This window comes from Vombatus ursinus, unplaced genomic scaffold (genome assembly GCF_900497805.2).
Source record: "Vombatus ursinus unplaced genomic scaffold, bare-nosed wombat genome assembly UNPS02008961.1, whole genome shotgun sequence".
NCBI lineage: Eukaryota > Metazoa > Chordata > Mammalia > Diprotodontia > Vombatidae > Vombatus > Vombatus ursinus.
In genome coordinates, this window is record NW_020948739.1 from 8,250,819 (window position 1) to 8,274,531 (window position 23,713).

Here is a 23,713-nt window from a genome sequence, read left to right on the forward strand (position 1 = left end):
AAGTAATTTTAAAATGCCATTTCTCAGCACTACAGTGACAGAAGGAACATGTTCTTTCCATTTCCAGAAACTCTTGATTAAGTCACAGATATTAGGAGAACATTAGACCAATATACATTCTGATAATTTACATGAAAATGTTAAGCATTGTCACCAGAGGACCCAAGAGCAATACTTTTGTCGGTCGTCATGTTGTTTTCTTTTTCCTATAAAGCAAGAATGGGACTCATTAAGCCTGTCTCATTTAAGTTTCTCTGTGCCACCATGAGGCGATCAATTTTTGCAGTTGCCTAAATCACCCTCTTCTGAAATGTTAAAGGCCCCAGAAGTGTATCTTTAACAAAAATAATTTGTTAGGTTAGCTAAGTGATATTTCAAATTCCTCTGCTATGGAGAACTTACTTTTAAAAACTGAATTCTCAAATCTCTGTCTTATATAGCCTCTAGGTAAACAAATCACTCCATTGGCCGCAAGCACTCTTAATTATGTGGGCAGAAAAATTGTTGAGAGGCTAAAGAGAGAGAGGCCTGATCTTAGAGCCAGCAAGTCCTGGGTTCTAACTCTGTCTCTGACACACAATAGTTGTGTGACCATGGGCAATTCATTTAACCTTGTGGTGCCCCTACCTAATGTTCTAAGACTATAGGTTTTAGGGGAATTAGTATAAGGACTTTTCACACCAAAAATTCCCCATACTGATACATTTACAGGTACTGGCCCCTTCTCTCTACCACCACCCCCCAAAATATTAGCTTGCTATCTAATTCTGCTTTGTGTTATTTTCACTTAGGATTAAAGATTTATGTAATTTTATTGATAAAACAAAGAAAGGAAGCAAACATTTATTAAATGCAAACTAGTTGCCAGGCAATGTGCTGAATGCTTTATAAATGTGATTGCATTTGATCCTCACAATAACCCTGGGAAGCAGGTGTTATTATTATCTCCATTTTACAGATGAGGAAACTGAGGCAGATAAAGGTGAAGTGATTTGCCCAGGGTCACACAGCTAGAAAGTGTCTGAGGCCAGATTTGAGCCTATGAGGACATGCTGAGAGCTGTATGCCTAAAATCGGGTATGTTTTCAACACAAGGTCAAAGCAAAAGCTCGGTGAGTCACCGTTTATAGTCTGCTCAAGGATTAAATTAAAAACACTTCCATCGTTCATCTTACATCAGACACTTCTGGAAAATAAGAAATGATCATTCTGACTCAATACCCTTATCACAGAAGCCTAACATCAGAAGCAAGAGATTTCTAAAGACCAGAAATGGGATGATATTTACAATGATTTGATTTGTAACAGTGGAAAAGCTAGAAACAAGCTATATATCAACTATGAGAGAAATGATGGAATATCCTGGAGCATCCACGTGAGCAAGCTGCATGCAGTCCATTAGAAAAAAAAAAAGGAATTGGGAAGAAGTCCCACAGCATGTCCGTCATCAAAGGAGCGTGTGATAGAAAAGAAGATAGTTTGGTCAGGTGCCAAGAACGATGGACAGACTGTGTTCTCCACTAGTTTACTCAGGGTGTCGAGGTAGCTTGAGAGAGGTTCCTAGTATGTTTGGTGGACTACCTTCAGGTGAACTTGTGGGAGGGTGTGGGTAAATCACACAGGCAGGCAAGGACGGTGGTATCTATATTAGTGGAGGAAATACCCATATTGATGAGATCAGGAGTTCACTGGAGTGGTAAGAGTTTATTAGTGCAATTGAATATGATTTTGTTCAGTTCTGAGTGATACATTTTAATAAAGATGTAGATGTACTAGGAAGTGTCCAAAAAAGCAACACTAGAATGATGAGGACTGAAGAATATATCATATGAAAATTAGTTGAAGTAACTGGGGATTGTTAGCCTGAAAAGACATGGTTGGGGCCTCAAGATGGGTGCAATGCAGGTGGAGAAGTAATTGTAGCTGTTTTCAAGTATTCAAAAGGTTAGCACAGTGCCTGGAACATAGTAAGCACTTTAAAAAAATGTTCATTGTTTGAGAAAATGATTGCTAGAAGAAAGATTAGACCTGTCTTGGGTCCCAGAGGGCATAACTAGAATCAGTGTGTGGAAGATGCACAGAGGCAGACTTAAGTCTGGTGGAGGGCAAAATTTCCTAATAATCAACGCAAGTCCAAAGAGGAATGAGCTGTTTTGGAAGGTAGTGGTTCCCCCTCCCTGGAGCTCTCCAAGCAAAGGTTGTATGACCACTTACTGGGGGCATTGTACAAAGGATTCTTACTCAGGTATGGTGGCCTAGAGGGGCTCTAGGGGTTTCTTCAACTCAGACTCTGTAATGATTGCTAGTTTCCTATGGTTTAGACAATAGATGATAATGATGATGATGATAGCATTTATATAGCACCTTAAGGTTTGAAAAATGCTTTAGGTGGCAGTTGTCTCAGGCGCGATGGCTTCAAGGTTACTGCGGGGCACCGGGGCGCTGGTGGTCCAGGCCTTGAGGGCCTGTGGCCCTGATCGGGTGACCGCTCGCTCCATGGCGACCAGAGGAGGTACCCCTTCTGATGAGGAGCAGGCTACTGGCTTGGAGAGAGAGATTATGATCACTGCAAGGGATGATTTGGTGAAGAGGACAACAGTGCAGTCATCTGGTTCTGGCTTCACAAAAGCGAGACACAGCATTGCCCTAACTGTGGAACCCATTACAAGCTGGTACCGCACCAGTTTAGCCACTGAGCCCCTGGACTGGTTTATTTGAGATGTGTTGTAATGTTTTCTTCCCTCCAATAAAAGACTAGCTATTTCCCTGGCTCTCCCATTAAAAAAAAAAAAAGAAAAAAAAAGAAAAATGCTTTATAAATATTACTTCATTTTATCCTTATGACAACCCTGAGAGGGGCAGGTTCTGTTATTATCTCTATTCTATAATTGAGAAAACTGAAGCAGACAGAGGTTAAGTAACTTGTCCAGGGTCACACAACTAGTAAGTATCTGAAGCCAAATTTGAACTCAGGTCTTCCTGTCTCTAAGTCCAGCTCCCTAACAACCTTGCTGCCACTAATCAACAAACATTTATTAAATGCCTGCTACATACCAGGAACTATGCTAACTGTTAGGGATACAATATAAAAGTGAGACAATACCTGCCCTCAAGGGGCTTACATTCTACCAGGGGATACAACATGTATGTAGATAAAGATCCCTTCCTAACAAGATGCATCCCAGGCATATGCCAAGATCTTACAAGATTACTTAAAAGGTATCCCTAGAGATAACTTTATTCAGTAATTCATATGCTCTAATGTGCATAATGTGAATTTTATTTCTTCATGTACAGTTTCCTCTGAGAAAAAGACTAGGTGAACAAAAACTGCACCCAGGAATATACAAAACTCTCTCTCTCTCTCTCTCTCTCTCTCTCACACACACACACACACACACACAAAGGCATAACCCAGAGAAGTGTTTGCCTGTCACAGAGGATGTCCAATGTACAGTCCAAAGAGAAAAGAAGTTCTATATAGGCAATGAAGGCCTCCAGGTGCCCCTGTTTGTAGATAGCATTGTGTTTACCGCATCAAAATCCAGAATAAAAACAGAACTTTTTAAATGAGATACATAATCATTCCAAAGATTTCAGCCTAACCATTCTTATCAGAAAAACCAGGAAGATGAACATTTTTACTATGCTATCTTAATAGTCTGAATTTCAGAGGTTGTTAAAGATTTAAGGCAGAGATTATAGGAATATATTCATTTGCTTTGTCATTTACTAAGTGAAAACAATTCATACCAGGATTTAAATACTATCCCCTTGGTATCATTAGAATAGCAATGTATATTTATCCAGGTCTGGACTATCAAATTTCTCATATTTGGGCATAGATGTGAAGCATTACAAATTATCCAAAGTCTACAATATACATTTCCATAGTTACAAGAGAAAAAAATCAAGGAAAACTCTATAGGCCAATGTGATTAATGTAGAAAACCAAATTTAGAATTTTTATACACAAGAGAAAAATATGTTTACTACAATCTGAAAAAGAACATTTACATCTTCCAAAAACACATTTTTCCCATAGATCATATTCAGAACTGTAGCCATATCTGTCTCTGAATACATCCTTTTACAATTAAATGCATATATTATAAACAATAGCTAAAGAAATACATCTTTTAAAATGCCCAATAATTTTAAATTACAACTCACCACAATTTCCTTATATCTATTAGAGTTTACTTTGTTGCAAACAACACTCAGCTGAATATAATCTGGGGTAAACAATTCCTAGAATGAGGGCAAGCATTCATCTGCTGTCATAGTCCTTTACAAAGGAAATGTACCAGGTCACAGAACTAAATTATATCAAATTACCACCTCTGTGCCTTTGCACTGACTGTTCTCCATGCCCTCCTAAGCTCTACCTCCTAGAACAATCAGCTTCCTTCATGACCCTGTTCAAGTGTCACCTTCTGTAGAAGCATTTCCTGCCCATCTTCTGTCCTCCCAGCTACTAAAGTCTTTTCCTTTAAAGCTACTTTTCTTTCTTTTTATGTATGCATATATGTATGTATCTCTCTATCTTTCCTTCCTTCCTTCCTTCCATCCATCCTTCTATCCATCCATCATCTATCTGCCTATCTCTTTATCTTTATTGCTGGGCCTGGAATCAGGAGCACCTGAGTTCAAATTTGGCCTCAGACACTTACTAGCTGTGTAATCCTGGGGAAGTCAACCTCTATTTGCCTCTGTTTCCTCATCTAAAAAATGAGGATAATAATAGCACCTACATCCCAGAATTGTTGTGAGGATCAAATAAGATAATAATTGTAAAGCATTTAGCATCATAACTGGAACATAGTAAGTAGATAAATGTTTATCTATCTGTCTTTCTCTGTTGTCTCTCCTATTAGATGGTGAGCTCCTTGACAGCCGGGATACCTCAAATTTGACATATCCACCAATTCCTCCTCCTGCCTCTCCCTTTCTGCTAATGGCACCACCATTGATGGAAATGGAAAAGTCAGGATATGTTGAGTTTGAGGTGCCAACAAGTCGTATACTTGGAGATGGTGATCGACCATTGGAAATATATACTAGAACTCAAGAGAGAGGTTTGATTAGAAATCTGGATTTGGGAATCATCTGGGTAGACAGTCCAAGAATTGGTGAGATTTGAATAAGAGCAAAGATTGAAAAAAGAAGAGAAATGAGTATAAATACTGAAACTTATGGTCTGTGAGGAAGAGGATAAGGAATCCAGGAAAGAGAAGGATGAGGACCTGAAGAGTTCTATGACTGACTGCTTTATTGAAGGAAATTTTCATTTCCTTAACAGCTGTATGACTTGGTTTTGACTAACTATCATCATGCCCCCTCCTGCTAGGAAACTCATCATTACAGAGATTGCATCAGCTTTGGTATTCACCCTTCATCAGAACATTCAGTTTTCTCTGACCTTCTGGTTAGAGGGCTGGAAAATGGGACAAAAAAAAAAAAGCTCTACCCAAAGCTTCTATTCACAGAGGGCTCGGAAGCCCAGCCAGCTCTTCATTCTCTGTACTGCATGGATTGACTCCACTATCATTGTGTTCACCTATCTATTTACCTACTTGCCAATCATCTATCTATTATCTATCTATCTATTATCTATCTGGTGGCCATCTCCAGTTATCCTGATCTATATCTTGCCACTGAACTCAGATGGCTCAAGAGGGGAAAGTGAGGCTGGTGACTTTGCACAGCCCTCCCTCACTTAGACCCAATTCATGTGCAAGTCATGGCATCACCTTCCTGATGCCATGGTCCTCTTCGAGAACAGAGGACAAACAACAACAACATATTATCAATCTACCTACTTATCAGTTATTTATCTACCTATCATCTATCTATCTATCTATCTATCTATCTATCTATCTATCTATCTATCTATGTATCTACTTACCAATCATCCATCCAACCATCCAGCTATCTACCTAATTGAAATTAGCTCATGTCTACCTGAGAAAGTCATGGATCCTTGGTTTCATTAACTGTAAAATGAGGATATTAATATTCATACCACCTATTTCAAAGGGTGAAAAGCACTGAGCTATATAGTGGATAGAAGGTCAATCTCTGTGAATCAGGAAGACTCAGATCTAACTACTACCTCTGATAACATACATACTGCATGACCTTGGTCAAGTTATTTTACCTCTTACTTTTCCAGGTAACTTTCTAATATTATTGTTTTTTAAGTTAGTCAATGGAGTTAAGTGACTTGCCCAGGGTCACACAGCTAGTAAGTGTCATGGGTCTGAGTCCGAATTTGAACTCAGGTCCTCCTGAATCCAGGGCCAGTGCTCTATCCACTGCGCCCTCTAGCTGCCCCCAACTTTCTAATATTCTTAGCAGCAAACAACTTCAGAGCTGCACTGACACGTGAATTTCCTCCTGGGGAGTTGCCTAGACCAAAGAAATCACAGGTTTTGATAAAAAGACAAATCTGAATGAGTGGTAGCTAGAAAGTGCTGTGCATATATAAATTTCTATCGCTAAGGTCCCTATTAGGAGGCAGGTCAGATGGAGAGTACTAGCCATTGCGAAGTGAGGTTGGTTGGCCTGGTTTTCTTTCACCTTTGGAAGACAAGTTAAAGCAGTGTTCTCGCTCCTGGATGTTGCCAGGGGGCACAGCTTAGTGGCCACATGGTCACAGCAAAGGCGATTGGCCACTGCTAGGTTGTTTAGTGGCACAGTGTATAGAGTGCCGGCCTGGAGTCAGGAAGACCTGAGTTCAAATCTGGCCTCAGACACGTGTTTTGTGACCCTGCGCAAGTCACTTAGTCCTGTTTGCCTCAGTTTCCTCATCTGTAAAATGAACTGGAGAAGGAAATGGGAAACCTCTCCAGCATCTCTGCCAAGAAAACCCCAACAGGAGCCACAAATAGTTGGATATGACTGAAACAACTGAACAACAACAACAAAGATTGCTTTAATGTTGTCAACATTACTTGAGACAGGACCTCCCGACCCATCCCTGAGAAGCAGAAATGGATTCTTTCTCCTTTTCTAATTCCTGACCTAGAGAGACAAACTCCCAAGTATCAAGAGCATTGTGGTTTTTCCCCTAATGTCATAATTTAGAGTTAGGTATTCACCACTCACCAACTATGATGATAGATTTCTATAATTTACAATTCATTGCAGGCCACACAGGCTGTCAATCTCTTGAGGGTATGTTTTCTCAAACATTAAACTTCTCAGGGCCTCAGTTTCTTTTTCTATAAAGTTCTATCAGCTGTGGCTTTTGAGCCTGAAGACCTGGGTTTGGGAATCCCAGTTCCACTGCTTGATACCTGTGTGATCTTGGACAAGGTGTTTTTTTAAAATCCAAGCCTTTGCTCATTTGTAAAATGAAAGGGTTAGATTAATGACCTTCAAGGTCTCATCTAACCAGAGGTGGGGTAAATATTAAACAACTGGCTCTCTGAAAAGCGAGAAGCACTTTAAAGTTTAAAATGAATTATTATTATTTTCTCAATCATTTTATTAAATCTAGACAATCAACAAAACAATAAATCAAGTCCTGATTTGTAGCATTTGCTAATTTCCAAGTTGTAAATGCTCACACTGAAGATATAACAAATGACTTTCATATATCAGCTCAAGCTGGCTCCAGCATACCCCATATTACTAGTTTTACATGTAGGATCACTAGATCCTAAATTTAGCTACCCTTGTACATCTAGGGTACCCCCACCCCCCACCATCTCTGACATCTCCCTTTCCCTTGCTACCTAATCTAATGGAACAGTTGGCAGGAGCAAGGCTATTCAACAAAATGAGCTTTTGAGAAATATATAACCTAGTTCAAATATGGAAAAGAAATGTGGCTTATATGACAGGGATAAGCAAAAAAAGTAAAATACTAAGGAACAAGATTTAAAAGAATTAAAACACACCTGAACACTATTCTAACAACAGCAATCATTTATTAATTGCCTCCTGTGTGCAGCACACTGTTGGAGGCACTAAAGGAGACACAAAGGGTTAGATAAAATAGGGCACCTTGAAGCACTCATAGTCTCTAGTTTGGTTATTTCTTAATTAAACATCTTCCTATGCTCCTCATCTCTGCCTCCTAGAATCCCCAGTTCCCTGCAAAGCTCAGCTCAAATGCCACTCCGGCATGGAGTCTTCCTTGATCCCTCCCCGCCACTGCTTGCCCCACCACCACCACAAGTTATCTGTATATATCTTGCTCATATTGACTTATGTATATGTTGTCTGTCCCTCCAGGTAATATAAACTCCTTGAGACCAAGAACCATTTTGCATTTTTGCTTTTGTATTGTTAGCTCCTAACACAGTACCTGGTGTGGAATAGGTGCTTTGCTGATTTTTTTATTAAAATGTGACTCTTTCTAATTACAGTTTAGCTCAGTTCTCTTCTAAACTGTAATCCATCTATCTTTCCTCTTAAGCTCTCAGTCGATATGGACCTTCAGGAGTTTGCTTTGTGTAATTACATTACAAGAATCAGCCCATCAACCAACAACAGTAGATTTTGTATAACTTAAATCTGGATGTTCAATAACTTTGAAATAAGTTTCCTGCCAAATGCCTGGCCTCCAAAATTAGCATCAGGGCTGTTTCATTTTCACATTACATTGAGGAAAATCTAGGTTGCTCACCAAATAAATATTTAATGAAGTCACAGAGACATGGCCAGAAAGGACCAAGCTGAACCATAAAAGTTTTCCTTTTCTTTTGACTTTCTTCCTCTCCTGTCAATGTCAGCACAACATGAAATGCATCATTTCGTTGTTGCTTAAGTTCACTTTTAACAAATATCTTATTTTTGCCACATGTACCATAAGTCCGGCCCAGTTATGCATTAGGTTAACCATTTCACTTAGGCTCAATCTCCAGATAATCAGGTAAAATGATACTAAGGGCTAGACGAGCATTTCCCCACGCTGGTCAGACAACCATAGAGACTAGCTGTCTTTTTGGGGTCCTTTAAGAGACAAGTAATGCTCTTATTAAAAATGCTCATTTCATCCTTTAAGACTCAGCTCCAACCTCACCTTCTGCAGGATGCCTCTCCTTTCCTCCCCTCAACTGCTAGTCCCTTCCCCTCTCAGATAACCTTCCAGTCAGCGTATATCTTGTATGTACCCAGTTATTTACAGGTTATCCCCTCCTTTACAGGCAGCTAGGTGTCTCAGTAGATAGAGCTTGGAGCCCAGAATCAGGAAGATCTGAGTCCAAATCCAGTTGCATAAATTACAAACTGTAGGACCCTAGGCAAGTCACTTAACCTCTGTTTGCCTTAATCCACACCTCTGTTTTCCTTAATCCACCGAAGAAAGAAAAGACAAACCACTTCAGTATCTTTGCCCAGAAAACCCCATGGATGTATGGCCCACAGGGTCATGTCCTCCTTTACAATGAGATTCTCTTTAAGGTAACAATATTGTTCCCAAATTGATAGAGAACAAAATATTGCTCAGAAGAGGTATTTCAGAAAGATTTTAACAAGAAAGTAAAAAGTTGCCGCTATCAGTTACACCATGTCCTTTTAACTTTTTTGTAGTAAGTGTAGATATCGGAAAGTGAGGAGGTAGACAACTGACTGGTCCTTTTATCCAGGAAGGAACCAGCCAGCAAAGTTTGTTAACCTTTCTTTGTGTGGTGGACACCTTTTGCAATCCAGAGAAGCCTACAAACTACTTTTCAGCACAATATTTATAAACATTTAACATAAAATATATAGGATTACAAAGGAAACCAATTATATCCAAATTCTGTTATCAAAATATATTTTTTTAAAAGTTCATGACCCCAGGTTAAGAACCATTGCTATAGGCAAAGGATCCCACAAATATCCCCATTATGGCTCCTAATACATTACCAATGAGGATCCTACCTCATCTAAGCCCTTGTAGAGAAGGCATTCTCCTAGAAAGGAGTGGGTGGGCGTAAAGAGAGACTCTTCCTAGCAGCTCTGTTCATGGTACCCAGAGATCGAAAATGGAAATTGAAACTTCACCTCAAATCATCAAATAAAGCAAGGAGGCCTTTCCTGCCCTAAACAATCAAAAAACAAAGCCCACCCTCACCAAACAAATGGTGAGAATACAGCATATTTGAATTCTGAAGAAGACTGAAAAGATTTTTTTAACTGACAATTTTAAAAATGAAGACTTACAAGATTCGGGCCCAGAGGTCCACAGCAGACAGATCTTTCCTCAATGTCAGGGCAGATCTCACAACTAGCAGCTCGACAGCCCTGCAATTAAGATCACTCATAATCAATAAATATTTTCTATTTAATCATTTGACATAGAAACAAGAAGGTGAGGTAAGAGTGATAACTTTTATCTTTTTTTTTTTTTACACTTGGCTCTGCAAACAGGAAACAGGAAATATACCTATAAAAAGCACACATACACACACACACACACACACACACACAAACACACCAGTACAGTTGGTTTTTTAGTTCAAAGTGGTCTAAACATGAATTTTATGAGAGATTAACAGACACAGATCTGCCAAATGAATGAGAATTTAGTTTCAAAATGATTGCAGGGCTTAATACCTAATGGATAAATGCCAAAAAAAGTTCTTAGATGATAGGGATGGCATATTAATCACTAGTATTTCCTTTCTGCCCCTCCTTTATCCCAATCAATCAAACAACAAATCTTGATTGATTAGGATAAAGGAGAGGGGAAGGAATTATTAGTGATTAGCACTAACTGTGTGTCTGGTACTGTGCTTGGTGTTGGGGACAAAAAGACAAAAATGAGACATTTTATGACCTTGAGGAGGTTTTATTCCATTGGGGATGACAACATATTCAACTATAAGGAGGCAGTTTGGTGTATAGTATATAGAGTACTGGACTAGAGGTTAGGAAGACCTGAGTTTGAATACCACCTCAGATACTTACTAGCTATATGACCTTACACAAGTCATTTAACCTGTGTCTGCCTCAGTTTCCTCACACATTGAATGGGGATGGTAATAGCACATATCTCACAGGCTCATTGTGAAGAAAAAAGGAAATAATATACGCAAAACACTTTGTAAACCTTCAAGGGATACATAAATGTTATTGTTGTTTAGTTGTACTTCAGTCATGTCTGACTCTTCAGGACCCCATTTAGGGTTTTCTTGGCAAAGACACTGGAGTGTTTTGCCATTTTATTTTCCAGCTCATTTTACAAATGAGGAAACTGAAGCAAAAAAGGGTTAAGTGACTTGCCTAGGGTCACACAGCTAGTAAATGTCTGAGGCCTCAGGTCTTCCTGACTCCAGGCCAAATGCTCTATGCACTGGGCTACCTAGCTTCATATAAATGTTGTCTATTACTATAAATATGGGGCTGGAGATTGAGTCTGTGATTTTGCAGGTACAGAGACCTTCCTAGTAAGTACAGTCTCTCTATCACAGCAGGAAGTACCTTCTCTGCAACTTACAGTCATTAGTGAGCTGCCTAGAGCATGGAGAGGTTAAGTGATTTTCCCAGGGTCACACAGTCAGTATGTGTTCAGAGAAAGCTCTGGAAACCTAGTCTTCCTGGCCCTGAGGCCACCTCTCTGTCTACGAAGCAAATATATACAAAATAAATACAACATAAAGTGTGAGAGGAAAGCACAAACACCTGGGAAGATGAGGAAAAGGCTTCATATGAGGGTGGCTTTGGAGCTGATGAATAAAATCATAATTGAAGACCAATAAGAATTTATTCTCCCCCAAGGGTAAACTTCCTTCCAGGAGACCTACATTATTAATCTCAACAATTATTTGGTGTATATGTGTGTGTGAGAATTTGCAAAGATATATAAGGACTTCAACTCCATCAAATTACCTAGCTGAAAATACTGAAAGGAGAAAAAAAGTATGATACAGTAAAAACCAGACTGGCTCTTTCATGGAGGGGAGGAGTGGGGAAGGGGATCCTAAAGACTTTTCTTTTAGGGTATCTGACTGCGCTGAGCTCAAGGGGGCTTATTTTAGCAAACAGCGGAGAAGACAGAGGCTGGGTTATCTGTATTCTTCATCTCAGAAGACGCATGTTTTAATATCATGCTTCTCTCACTGATCCAAGTCACATAGGCCAATGGTGTTAGGGTGCTAGCCGCACTCTGCTTGGTTTTGTAATCTTCTCCCTAGTGAGACACAGCTCAAGAGCTGGTCTTGAAACCAGGAGGACCTGAATCCAAGTTCCATCTCTGATAACATGCTGGCTCTGCTCCTGTGTAACTCTGGTCAGTTCTTCCAAGACTCTCCATTTTAGGGACGGGTCCCAAGCCAACTATTCCTCATTCTTTGAACTTAACAAATATGACTCAGCTCAGGTATCTCTCTCCTTACTCCCCATCCTTCAAGCACCATTTTATGTGTTGTTTCCCCCTATTAGAATGTAAGCTCTTTGAGGGAAGGGACCGTCATTCTTTTTGCTTAACATGGTATCTGACACCTGTGTCATTTTTAGTCATGCCCTACTCTTTGTAATCCCATTTGGGTTTTTTTTTGGCAAAGATACTAGAGCAGTTTGCCATTTCCTTCTTTGGTTAATTCTACAGATGAGGAGACTGAGGCAAACAGAGTTAAGTGGCTTGCCCAGGGTCACACATATAGAAAGTATCTGAGGCCAGATTTGAACTCAGAAAGACTCATCTTCCTGACTCCAGGCCTAGCTTTCTATCTGCTGTGCAGCCTAGCTGGCACAGACTAAGCACTTAATATGCTTATTGACTTACTGACTTACTCCTAGGCAAATCACTTAACCTCTCATTGCTCTAGGCAAATCTCTGAGACTGCAAGTTTGAGAAGTGGTGTCCATTGCAATGGTCAAGAGGTGGCTCACCTGCAGGAGCCCCCTATATCAATGAAATCACGGGTCTGGTTTTATCCCCATCTCCCTTTGTACAGCTCAGCAACCTACATGCTTGTGATGCTAAAGCAAGGACTTTCTGAACCGTCTAGCCGAAGGGATGCTGCAGTCAAGGATGTTTAACTCTGTGGTCAAAAGGTTGCCTTTCAAGGCCAGCCTAGGGCTGCCGAGGAAGAACTAGCCATTATCCTCAAGCTCCCCAGGGTTGAAGGATGCATTTCTCTTGATCTTCTCATTTTCCTTCAAATACTAAAGGACCAGAAGGAACTATCATGGAAAAAGCAAGAGTGGATAGAATTAAGAGTCAAGCCGAAAAAAGCAAAGTGAAGGTAACAGATCCTACTTTCTGGCAAATCAACAACATGATCCAGGAGTCCAATTAACAGGGGTTTAATGGAGGGATCTAATAGGAGGCTGAAAGTATGAAATAGCCATCTTCCCAGGCTGCCCACCCATTCAATGATCCTGTTACTGGCACAGTGGCTACTATTAGCATATGTCGGGCAATTCCCCTCTGCCAGAAAAAAAAATAATCTGCTTCCCACTCCCCTAATCCTGATTAGCCAAGTTTTTGGTTTTCATCTCCAGAAGGCTTCCACAGAAGGCTCAGTTGTGATTGTCTGTCACAGGGCCTCCATGAATAGGACAATTAACAGCCCTAGTATAAGGGGCTATGCATCAGTTTTCCTTTCTCTCTTGCCCCCTAAGTCCATATTCCTACTTCTGTTATTTAATATTTATAGAGCATTTTAAGGTTTATAAAGAGCTTTAGATATACTATCTCATTTGACCCTCCTAACAACTCTGTGAGGTAGGTCCCTATTTTACAGATGAGGAAACTGAGGCAAAAAGAGGTTAAGTGACTTGCCCAGAACCACATAAAGCTAAGTAAGTGCCTAGGGTAGGATTCCAACTCAAGTCTTTCTGACTCCCAAGTCCAGCGCTCTACCCACTATACCACCTAGCTGCCTATGATCTATGACCTTAAGATCATGGGGAGAAATAAAACTTTTACCTCACTGCAGTGAGGACTTGTTTGAGATTAGATAACATAAATTTGTACTGGATTCAGTCAACATAGTTGTTTGGGTTTCTTCACTTCTTTTCAATAACATGTGAGCAGGATCAAAGGAGGAAGAGGGTAGTAATCCATAGTTGGGGTTTAGCATGGCTTGAATGGCAAATAGCACATGGCAATAAGGGGCTTCAGATAGAAGACAGTGCAGAGTTGAACTGGTTAAAGGGACAAGTTTGGAAAGAAAAGAAAGTGAAATCAAATCAGTGGTGATAGCCTTGGAAAGTATAAAGGGATTAGAGGTTATAATGAGGAGGAAGAATGGTTTAGGATACGTCAGACATAGGGAAAGAAAAATGAGGAGGGATTGTGATCACAAAAAGGAATTTCAGAGTTCTTGATCATAGAAGTTGAATAATATTGTATTATGGTGAGCTGAAGGGAATGACCATCTCTGTACATTGCTAAGTGAAATAAAAGAGTACATCATTGGAGTTGATTAGACTGAGGAACTGAGAGGTTAAAGTGTATGGTGAAGTCTTCTAGTATAAAGTCAAGAGTTGTAGTGTCAAGGAATATTGTGGGCCAGATACTGAACTTTTTAAGACTTTATAAGAAAGAATTGGAGAGCTGGGGAGGGGATAAAAACCACTAGCATCTGGCTGAGTGACAAATTTAGCTAGAGTGAATGTCAAAAGAAGAGAGAGTTATGGTAGACTAGTGAGTAGAGTAGGGGAGTATGAGAGATGGTGTGACCAGTACTGGAAAAGATGGCTACAGATTCAGTTTCACTGGGGAGGGGAAGAAGTTTTTTAGTTATGGGAAGGGAATTCCAGAAGGCATGATGCAGGAGGCAAACAACTGGAGTGACAACAGAAATTCCAGTGACAACTGGAGGAGTAACGTTGAAGTCAATGGTGATGAGACGATGACTAGTGAGGGTTGGGGAAGAGGGATAGTTCACTCTCTGGTAGGTTGGATTCAGTGTCATTGGATATTAGGAAAGTGAGAGGGAATAGTAATTTGCCAAGCAAAGAGAAATAGTCTGCAGAGAGTTAGAACTGTCTGTTATGTCTGTGCCTTGGCTGGAAATATTGATCTGGGACTCATCAACCCAGAAACTATAATTTTTTTATTTTAAATTTAATTTTTATTTTATTTTATTTTAATCTATGGAACAAAACAAGCACTTACATAACACAGTTCAACAAAAAAGATGACTGCATATGAAACTGCAAATCCACCATGCGCAACTTTCTATTTCCTCCAAATACACAAAAAACTTACGTAAATTTCTTTTTTTCTCCCCCCCCCAATTCTACAGATGGCTACCATTAGACACAAACAGATATACATACACATGTAAATTATTCTATACAAACTTCTATTTATCAGTTCTTTTTCTGGATGCAGATAGCATCTTTCTTCGTATGTCCTTTATAGTTGATTTGGGTATTTATAATAGTCAAAATGACTTATTCACTCAAAGTCATTCTTAAAACAATATTGCTGTTACTGTATAAATGTTCTCTTGGTTCTGCTCATTTTGCCCTTCATTATTTCGTGTAAGTCTTTCCATGTTTTTCTAAGATCATTGAGCTCATCATAAGAAATGACAATTAAACACATGGGAGCTGATGAGGTCACTGAGAATATAAAGAGAGAAGAAAAATGGGCCCAGGACAGAGCCATGAGATCACTCCCAATTAGGGAGTGTAATATGATGAAATGGATGTGTTTTTATCTGTGAAAATAACATTAAAATAGATGTATCACCATCTTGCTTGGCCATTGCATTCTAAGGACCAATGGACGTTTCCATTTGACTTGTAGCTGAAACCTCCTATACGTGCTATCTAAACTCACTTAGCACAGTTCATGGCACATAACAGGTGCTTAATGAATGCTTGCTTTCTTGCCCCTCTAATCCCTGCCTCTCCTCTCTCCCATTAGAGTGTGAGGGACTGTCTTGCTTTTCTACTGGTATTCCACAGTGCTCTGTACATAGTAAGTGTTGAATAAAAGCTTTTTCATTCATATACCAATTAATTAATTAATTGATGATGATTCAGCAAAGGAGGCTGAGGAAGGAGAAGGCAGATAGGAAGGTGGACGGCCTATTCAGTGGTAACGTGTTTAGGCTGCACTGGGCCTCTATGGTGTGGGAATGGTCTGTCTGTTGTCCTATCTGGCCACTTGCCCATTGCTTGCCTGACTTTTGAATGTTATATGTGTGGTCAGCACCATCAAACCTGGCTCCTCTTTGGTCCCCGTAACCTTCTATTGACTATATCCTAAAGCGATATCAAAGAACTGAACATTGCAAACCCTTTACTTTATTGACACATGGATTACTCTCTAGGGCAGGAATAAAATCTAGAATGTACTATCTTTTCTGAAAGCTGATACTGCAGGAGGTAGAGATAGAGGGGAGCATGGTCCCTTTCTCTTTAAAAAGATTCTTCTTCTCTCAGGTGAGAAACTATTTCTTGGGTGTAGTCCATATACTTCATATTTTCTCAAATCCAACTGGAGTAGGATGAGAGGGATAATTAACAGGGAATGGTTCAACAAATACTAAAATCAATGATCATAAATAACCAACTTCAATTGTGTGTGTAGATGCTCATAGAGTTTTCTAAAGTCATCTTATCTAAACAGTTTCCTTAGGTTGCCATAACTCTCCCTTGTGCTCTCCAAGTGGCCCTTTCCTTTCTTCCTTTTCCTGTCCACTGCCAACAGCTGCCTTTCAGTACAACAGCAGTCTTCCTCCTATTTCTTTTAGAAGAAGAAAAATCAGCTGCATGGCAGTAGCCTGCTTTGTTCCTCACCTTCCCCCCATCTTTACCATTTGCAAAATAGAGACAACCTCCTGACCTCTGCTTTGGACCTGGAAAGAGGTTACAGAGAAAGTAAGCAGGGACTGTGGGATCCTGTGTGTACCTGGGAACCCATATGGATACATCTGTCTGAAAATGAAAAAAAAAAAAACCAAAAACCAGAGCCATTAGGGTGTATATTAAATGGCTTGGGAGAGTATCACAGGAAGTCAGAGGTAGTCATGTTGGACACTTTCACCTCACCACCTTCCTCCATTTCAGATGTGCCAGGATGTCTCTAGGTTGGAGTTTCTTGATTTGTGGGTTCTAGACTCCTCTACTCGAAGGACTATATATATTGCATAGATAGATGGCAATGATCTTTTGTATTCAGTTCTTACAGAGTTAAGAAAAGAGAATCTTCCCTCAACTTTATTCAACTCAGCTTCTATCCTTCCTTCCCTACTGAGCAATGAAGGTCAACTATCACTATTTTAGCAATAATTAAATTATTAATAATTTAATGATAGCTAGCATTTATATAATGCTTTAAGGTTTGCAGAGTGCTTTATACTGTAGATGTTATCTCATTTGATTTTTCATTACAACTTTGGGAGGTAGGTACTATTATTATCCTCATTTTACATATGAGGAAACTGAAGCAGACATTGGTTAAGTGACTTATCCAGGGTCACACAGCTAGTGTGTCCAAGATAGGATTGGAACTCGAGTATTCCTGACTCCAAGTCCAGCACTGTATCCACTGTACCACCTAACTGCTCCTATAGAATGCATAAGTAAGAGGAAGCAAAAATTAACACCAAAATGATTAATGATTTTAGGAAAGTAAATATTTGAAATCCAGATGAATTAGGAACACCTTTGGCCACAGAATTTGGAGCTGGAAGGAATCTTAGAGATCATCTTGCCCAACCTCCTCATTTCATAGATGAGGAAACTGAGTTCCAAAGGGAATGAAATGACTTGCCCAAGGTAACACAATTGGGATGCAGCCCAGCTGAAACTGAAACGTAGGTCCTCTGATCCTCTCCCCAGTGCTCTTGACTGAGATGCTACATTTGTCCTTCTACTGGCACCAAGGCTGAAAGAGGAAATGGCTCAGGCTTGAGTTTGTACCTTTTTTCTTTATCACTCCTCCCCCAAATAAACTTGTTGCCCAATTTACAATTTTCCATGTTCCACACTAATAGCAGGTTCAACCCCAAATAGCAGAGCATTCATTAATCATGTATACAGTCCTTCATACCCATTCAGGACGTCACAAATCAAGTTATCAAGCATTCATTAAGTGCCTACTATGTGCCAGGCATTGTGGCTAAGCCCTATAGATATAAAGAAGGGCAAAAACATTACCCTGCCATTAAGGCAGTCACATTCTAATGGGAGAGAACACATGCAAATAACTATGTAAAACTAAATACATACAGGATAAACTGGCAACAATCTCAGGGGAAAGGCACTAATATTAAGGACTAGGAAAGACTCCTTGAAGAAAGTAATGCTCTAGCTGAGACTTGAAGCAGCCAGGGAAGCAGGATGTAGAGAGGAAAAGGAAAAGAATTCCAGGCATGGGGGAGAGCCAGTGAAAATGCTAAAGATGAAGCATCTTTGTGGAAGAATAGCAAGGAGCTGGTTATCATTAGACTGAAGAGTATGTGGAGCAGAGAAAGATGTAAAAAGATTGGAAAGATAGGAAAGGGTCAGGTTATGAAGGGTTTATTCACCATCCACCAGCTGAGGATCTTCCTTCCTTCTCTCTTCCATCCCTCCTTTATCTTTTGAATGTCTGTCCCTCTGCCAGGATCTAGGCCCCCCATTTTGTTTTCTTAAAATGTAACAGAAGTAGAATAAAAATGAGTGGAAGAAGCCACAAAGGTGAACTTCTGCTATGGACCTGATTTCAGTGTCAGTAATGAGCAACTGGTTCCTGATCATGAAATGATGAGAAACCTGGGAAGAAATGATCAATCCACCTTAGAACTTGTTACAAAGGAAAGCCAGGAATAGTGTAGTATAAACCCTTGAATTTAGGAAAACAGACTTCTAAAGTTTAAGAAAAGGACAGTCAGGCTCCTGGGCTTCCTTTTCCTCATCTATAGAATGAGGAGGGTGAACTGGATGGCCTCTAAAGATCCTTCCCAGCTCTAAATCTATGATCCTAAGATCCCATTGGCTAAAACTCTATAGGAGAAATCAGCATTAAAAAAGAAGCTCTTGAGAATGAAATCTTTTTGTGTATGGGTTGGATGAGATGGGTGTTGAGGTTTCTTTTAACTCTCAAATTTCAAAATTCTGTGAAATTCTGAAGACAGAAAGAGAAACAATTTTGATGAGGGAGAAAAAAAGAGAATACTTTCTAAAAAGACTGCTATGATTGCACAGAAATCTCACTGGACAACTTAGATTGTTTTTTAAAGACATATAGAGAAAATGAAAGCAAGGACAGGTAGCTGAGAATTAATAATAGTAATAATTATCTAATTATGAATAACTAGCATGATTCTATAAGAATAGCGTCAGGAGTGTTAAAACTCAAAATGAGTTGAGACAGGTGATGAAAAAGAGCTTTTTAAGCTATGTTACAGACAAGAGGAATATCAAAGAAAGGGTATCACAGGCTGAGGGTGGATAATATCATAATTAAGGATAATAATGGATGATGGAAAGAGGATAGGACTACTGAATTATTATTGTCTGTTTTCTATCAAGGACAATGACGCTGGGACTGGGAAGAATGGAGCAAAAAAGATTAGCACAGAATTGCCTGCCATTCAGCACCATTGCTAGCACACTGTCTAGCTCTCTAGAGGAAATTGTGGCTTTACTTCCAGTCCCAGAGTTTTATCCCCTTGCCCATCCCCACCCCCAATTTCCTGTACACTATTTCTGAACTAAGCACCTACCACCAAGGGACTTATGCTTCACAAAACCTCAACCCCAATATCAACCCCATCCCCCTTGACAATGCTTCCTTTCAAGACTGATAACTGTGATCAAGAAGCTTAGAGAGCATCTGTTTCATTTTTTTTTTCAAAAAAATATTTATTAGTTGCCTGTTATGTGTAAGGCACTCAGCTAGATGCAAGGAACAGAAAGATAAAAACCAAAGAGGCCCTGTCCTCAAGAAGCTTACATTCTACTACTTATTATAAGCATGAAACAGTCTCTTCTGCTGGTGGTCAGGGAGAAACAGGAATCTGAAAATTCAGGAGGCACCTCCACAGCTGCTGTCATAGGAATAAAGGCTCACCCTTAACTCTCTCGCATGAGCCAACAGCTCTAGCTAGTGTAAACCTAGGCTAGGATAACCCTATCTAAAATTCTAAAGGTGGTTTTTCAGGTCCTCTCCACTCCATTTTTAGCATCCTCCTTCCTATATTGCAGCATTCATTCATTTTATTCCCTGTCTAATATATGCACAGGAGCATAGTCCCAGTTGAAATAGAATTGTCCCACGGAACAGAAGCTTGGGCTCACGTTTATCTCAAAGGCTTGTCTATATTAGGTCAGGGGATGTTGGGGGCGGGGGATAGAGGGGTAGGTAAGTAGGTAGGTAGGTAGATAGATGATAGATAAGATAGACAGATAGACAGAAATAGATAGATAGATAGATGATAGATAGATAGATAGATAGATAGATAGATAGATAGATTATATAGATAGATAGATAGATAGATAGATAGATAGATAGATAGATAGATAGATAGATAGATAGATAGATAGATAATCTGTCTCTTTATTATGGTATCTGCCTCTGTGCTTTCTATGTAAGTTTGAGCTTTGAGGGACTCTGGACTTTCGATTGGAGTGAGAAAGCCTCTGCTCAGGACAGGACAATAGGTTTGCACACCTGGACTATTAAGTCTTGGCATCTCTTCTCCTCCCCTTGTGAGCAGCACATCTTGTTAAAGGCTATCCCCGTGTGACTCTGCTGTTTTCCATTGAAACTCTCTTGTACCACACCCACACACTGCTGCCAAAGTTATTTTTCCTTAAGAGCAGATCTGATCATATCATTCTCCTATTCAACAATGAGTTTAAATGACCTTTTGTTTAAAAAGTCAAAACTCCCCCAAGTTTCCCCCTTTCAAGTCAAGAGTCCTGAAATCATGCTTCAGTCTCCCAAAGGCTTTCCTTTGGTGAGGAAAGAAGCTCTGATCCCTGGCTTTCTTTCGAGAAACATGCTAACAAAACAGCAAGGACTACTCCTCTTTGGAAAAAAAAAACCCATTTCATTACTCCTTTAAGGGAGAAAAAGAAAGTAATCAACCAACAAACATTTGTTAAACACCTACTGGCTGGTTGATTTTTGTTCTTGTTCAAAGAGAACCAAAATGACACCACTATGTCAGAGTCAAGGTACAGTGTGTCTGACTGTGGCTGATCAGACCAATATGAGTTCAGAAGGCTCTACCACAGGTCAGGCACAAATAGTCCAACAAATCTGATCCTTCCACATGATGGCTCTTCAAATATATGAAGTAACTAGTTTTCCCCCCTAAGACTTGTCCATGTTAAACATCCCCACTTCCTTGCGTCTCATATGATATGGTCTCCAGTTCTATTCACCTTCCTGGTTGTCTCTGTTGGTTGGTTGTTGTTCTTTGTTCTTGAAGAGGAACAAAATGACATCGCTATGTTGGGGTCAAGGAACAGTGTGCCCAACTCTGCTGATCAGACCAATACGAACTTGAATGCTCTACCACAGGTTGGGCACAAATAGTCCAGATGAACATTTGCAGTAGAGATGTCTCTAAATTTGCACATCTCACATTTCTTTTGAGCTCCTACAATTCTGCTTTGCTCACAGAGCACAGCACCTTCTCTGATAAGGGCATGCCACGTTGGGTAGTCTTGTGCAAGTGTCTCCTTTGTCTCACAATTAATTCCAAAGTATTTCAGAGATACCTTGAGAGTGTCCTTGTATTGCTCCTTCTGACATCTATTAAACACCTACGATGTATGTGCCAGGCACTAGGAATACAAAGGCCAAAAAAGGAACTAATCCTTGCCCTACAGGAGATTAAGTGATATCAGGGAAACAACATGTACACACATAAATATATAGAGAATACAGGTGCAATGCGACAAAAGTAGTGTCACCATTACAGCGAGATGCAGTCAAAACCAACTGTGTCAGCAGTCTCACACCTCTCGGTTGGCATGCCAGCTCCTCATTTCCCACGTTAAGCCCCTTCACTACAACCTGTTCTAACATCAGCAGATCTAGTCAATAGTCAGCAAACATTCATTAAGTGCCTACTATGTGCCAGGCTCTATGAAGCACTAGGAACACAAGGGACACAAGTAAGAAGAAAGACAGTCCTTACCCTCAAGAAGCTTAAAATCTAATGGGAGAAGACAGTACACAAAAGAAACCAAAAAGAGGAGGGGGGCAAAGAGGGAGGGCATGATTTTTGTGGAGTTGAAACCAAGTAAAGCAGCTGATAGGAAATGATGAGTTAGCTGGAAAGATCTGAGTCCTCCATAAAGGGAGGCCTTGAAAGGGTTCATTGCTCTACCTTTCAGCCCTCCAATCAGAGGGGAGAGGCAATTGAGGGTGCTGAGGAAGTACTGAGTATCAAAGCTAAAATAATTTCAGGTCTAGGTTCCTAGAGATAGGTCACCACTGCAGTTATATCAGATATATTAAAATTCTCTCCTAGAGGTAATCCTGTTGAAGGGAATTACACTTTCCCTACTCATCACTCTAGCTATGGAGCTCCCATACAATATGTTTTTAATCTATATGATTCATTATTCATAAGGTAAGATGGCTATGTTCAATTTGCACACCCAAGCACTTATAAAAAGAAATGTTATAGATACCATATTAAACATATTAAAGCAGAAAAATATGTAACAGACTATACATCACAGTACACATATAAACTCAGATCACCCTATCCCAACAGCGCACCTGTGGTGAAAAGTGGACACACATTTACAGGATCCTGGAAGGAAAGTCTATGAGGGAGGAAAACCCATGTGCTCAGGGTGCCTTACAGCTCTGTACTGTGGCTTTCAATGTTATTCATCCATGCAGAAATATGTGCTACACATGAAACTGCTTCTCTTCCTGCTGCTTCACTGTTTTTTGATCCTCATCACTCGTTAACTGGAAAAAATTCTTTTCTCTATTCAAACATTTACTTGAGCATTTACAGGCTCTTCAATTTGCTGTCACCCTTGAAAGGGCATTGATTATCAGTTCTCTTTAAGCCAGAGAATTGCAAAGTTAACAAACTTTTGGACTATGCAACTAGTCCAGTCAGTTAATCATGCAATGGGATGTTGCACTCTCCAGTCAGAATGGAGCTCATGGCTCCATCAGGTTCATCTTTCAGTCAACATTCATCAGGTTGACCCTTTGAAGCCAGCTCATCAGGATGCCAAAACAGCACCTTTCTCCAAATCTAGGTGGTACAGAAGGGCAATAGCTATCACTGGAACTCTTGGCCAATGAAATTATTTCTCTCTCCAACCAATCAGGAATCACTCAATTGAAGTATTCTATCCAATGACCGCTTTTAACTGTCCCCATCACCGAATAAAGCAGCTTTTCAGCCCCCTTGCTTTGTCTTTAGTTCTTCCTCACTAGGTTCCTTTGCCTTCAGTGGCTAAAATGTGAGCCTCTTGAATTTCAATGTCTAACTTTTCATTTAAGAAGTCCCAGCTCTCCCCAATTTTCCTTAACAAATCAGTCATTTTTCAGTCATGTCTGACTCTTCATGACCCCATTTGGGGTTTTCTTGGCAAAGATACTGGAGTCCTTTCTCATTTCATTCTCCAGCTCATTTTACAAATGAGGAAACTGAAGAAACAGGGTTAAGTGACTTGGCCAGGGTCACACAGGTACTAAGTGTTTGAGGTCAGATTTGAACTAAGGAACCACAGTTTGAGAAGTGCTGAAGGGATCACGAGTGGAAAAAATTTAAGAAGCCTTGCCCTAAAGTACTCTATAAATGCTAAGTATTATTTTATTAAAACAAAGACCTCTTCC

The 23,713-nt window shown here is 39.9% G+C and overlaps 1 protein-coding gene and 1 pseudogene across 3 annotated transcripts in view; one reads left to right on the top strand and one right to left on the bottom strand.

Moving 5' to 3' along the window:
* The window catches only part of NCALD (neurocalcin delta), a 356,021-nt gene that overhangs the window by 199,488 nt on the left and 132,820 nt on the right, over window positions 1-23,713 (bottom strand). For 2 of the 3 annotated variants that reach the window (XM_027850002.1, XM_027849997.1), the window contains exon 1: window positions 10,159-10,286. The gene's annotated coding sequence lies outside the window, so the exon portion shown is untranslated. Of the gene's footprint in view, window positions 1-10,158; window positions 10,287-23,713 lie in introns of those variants that run through there. The other variant, XM_027849998.1, reaches the window with a different exon arrangement.
* On the top strand, window positions 2,398-2,696 carry LOC114034341 (annotated as a pseudogene).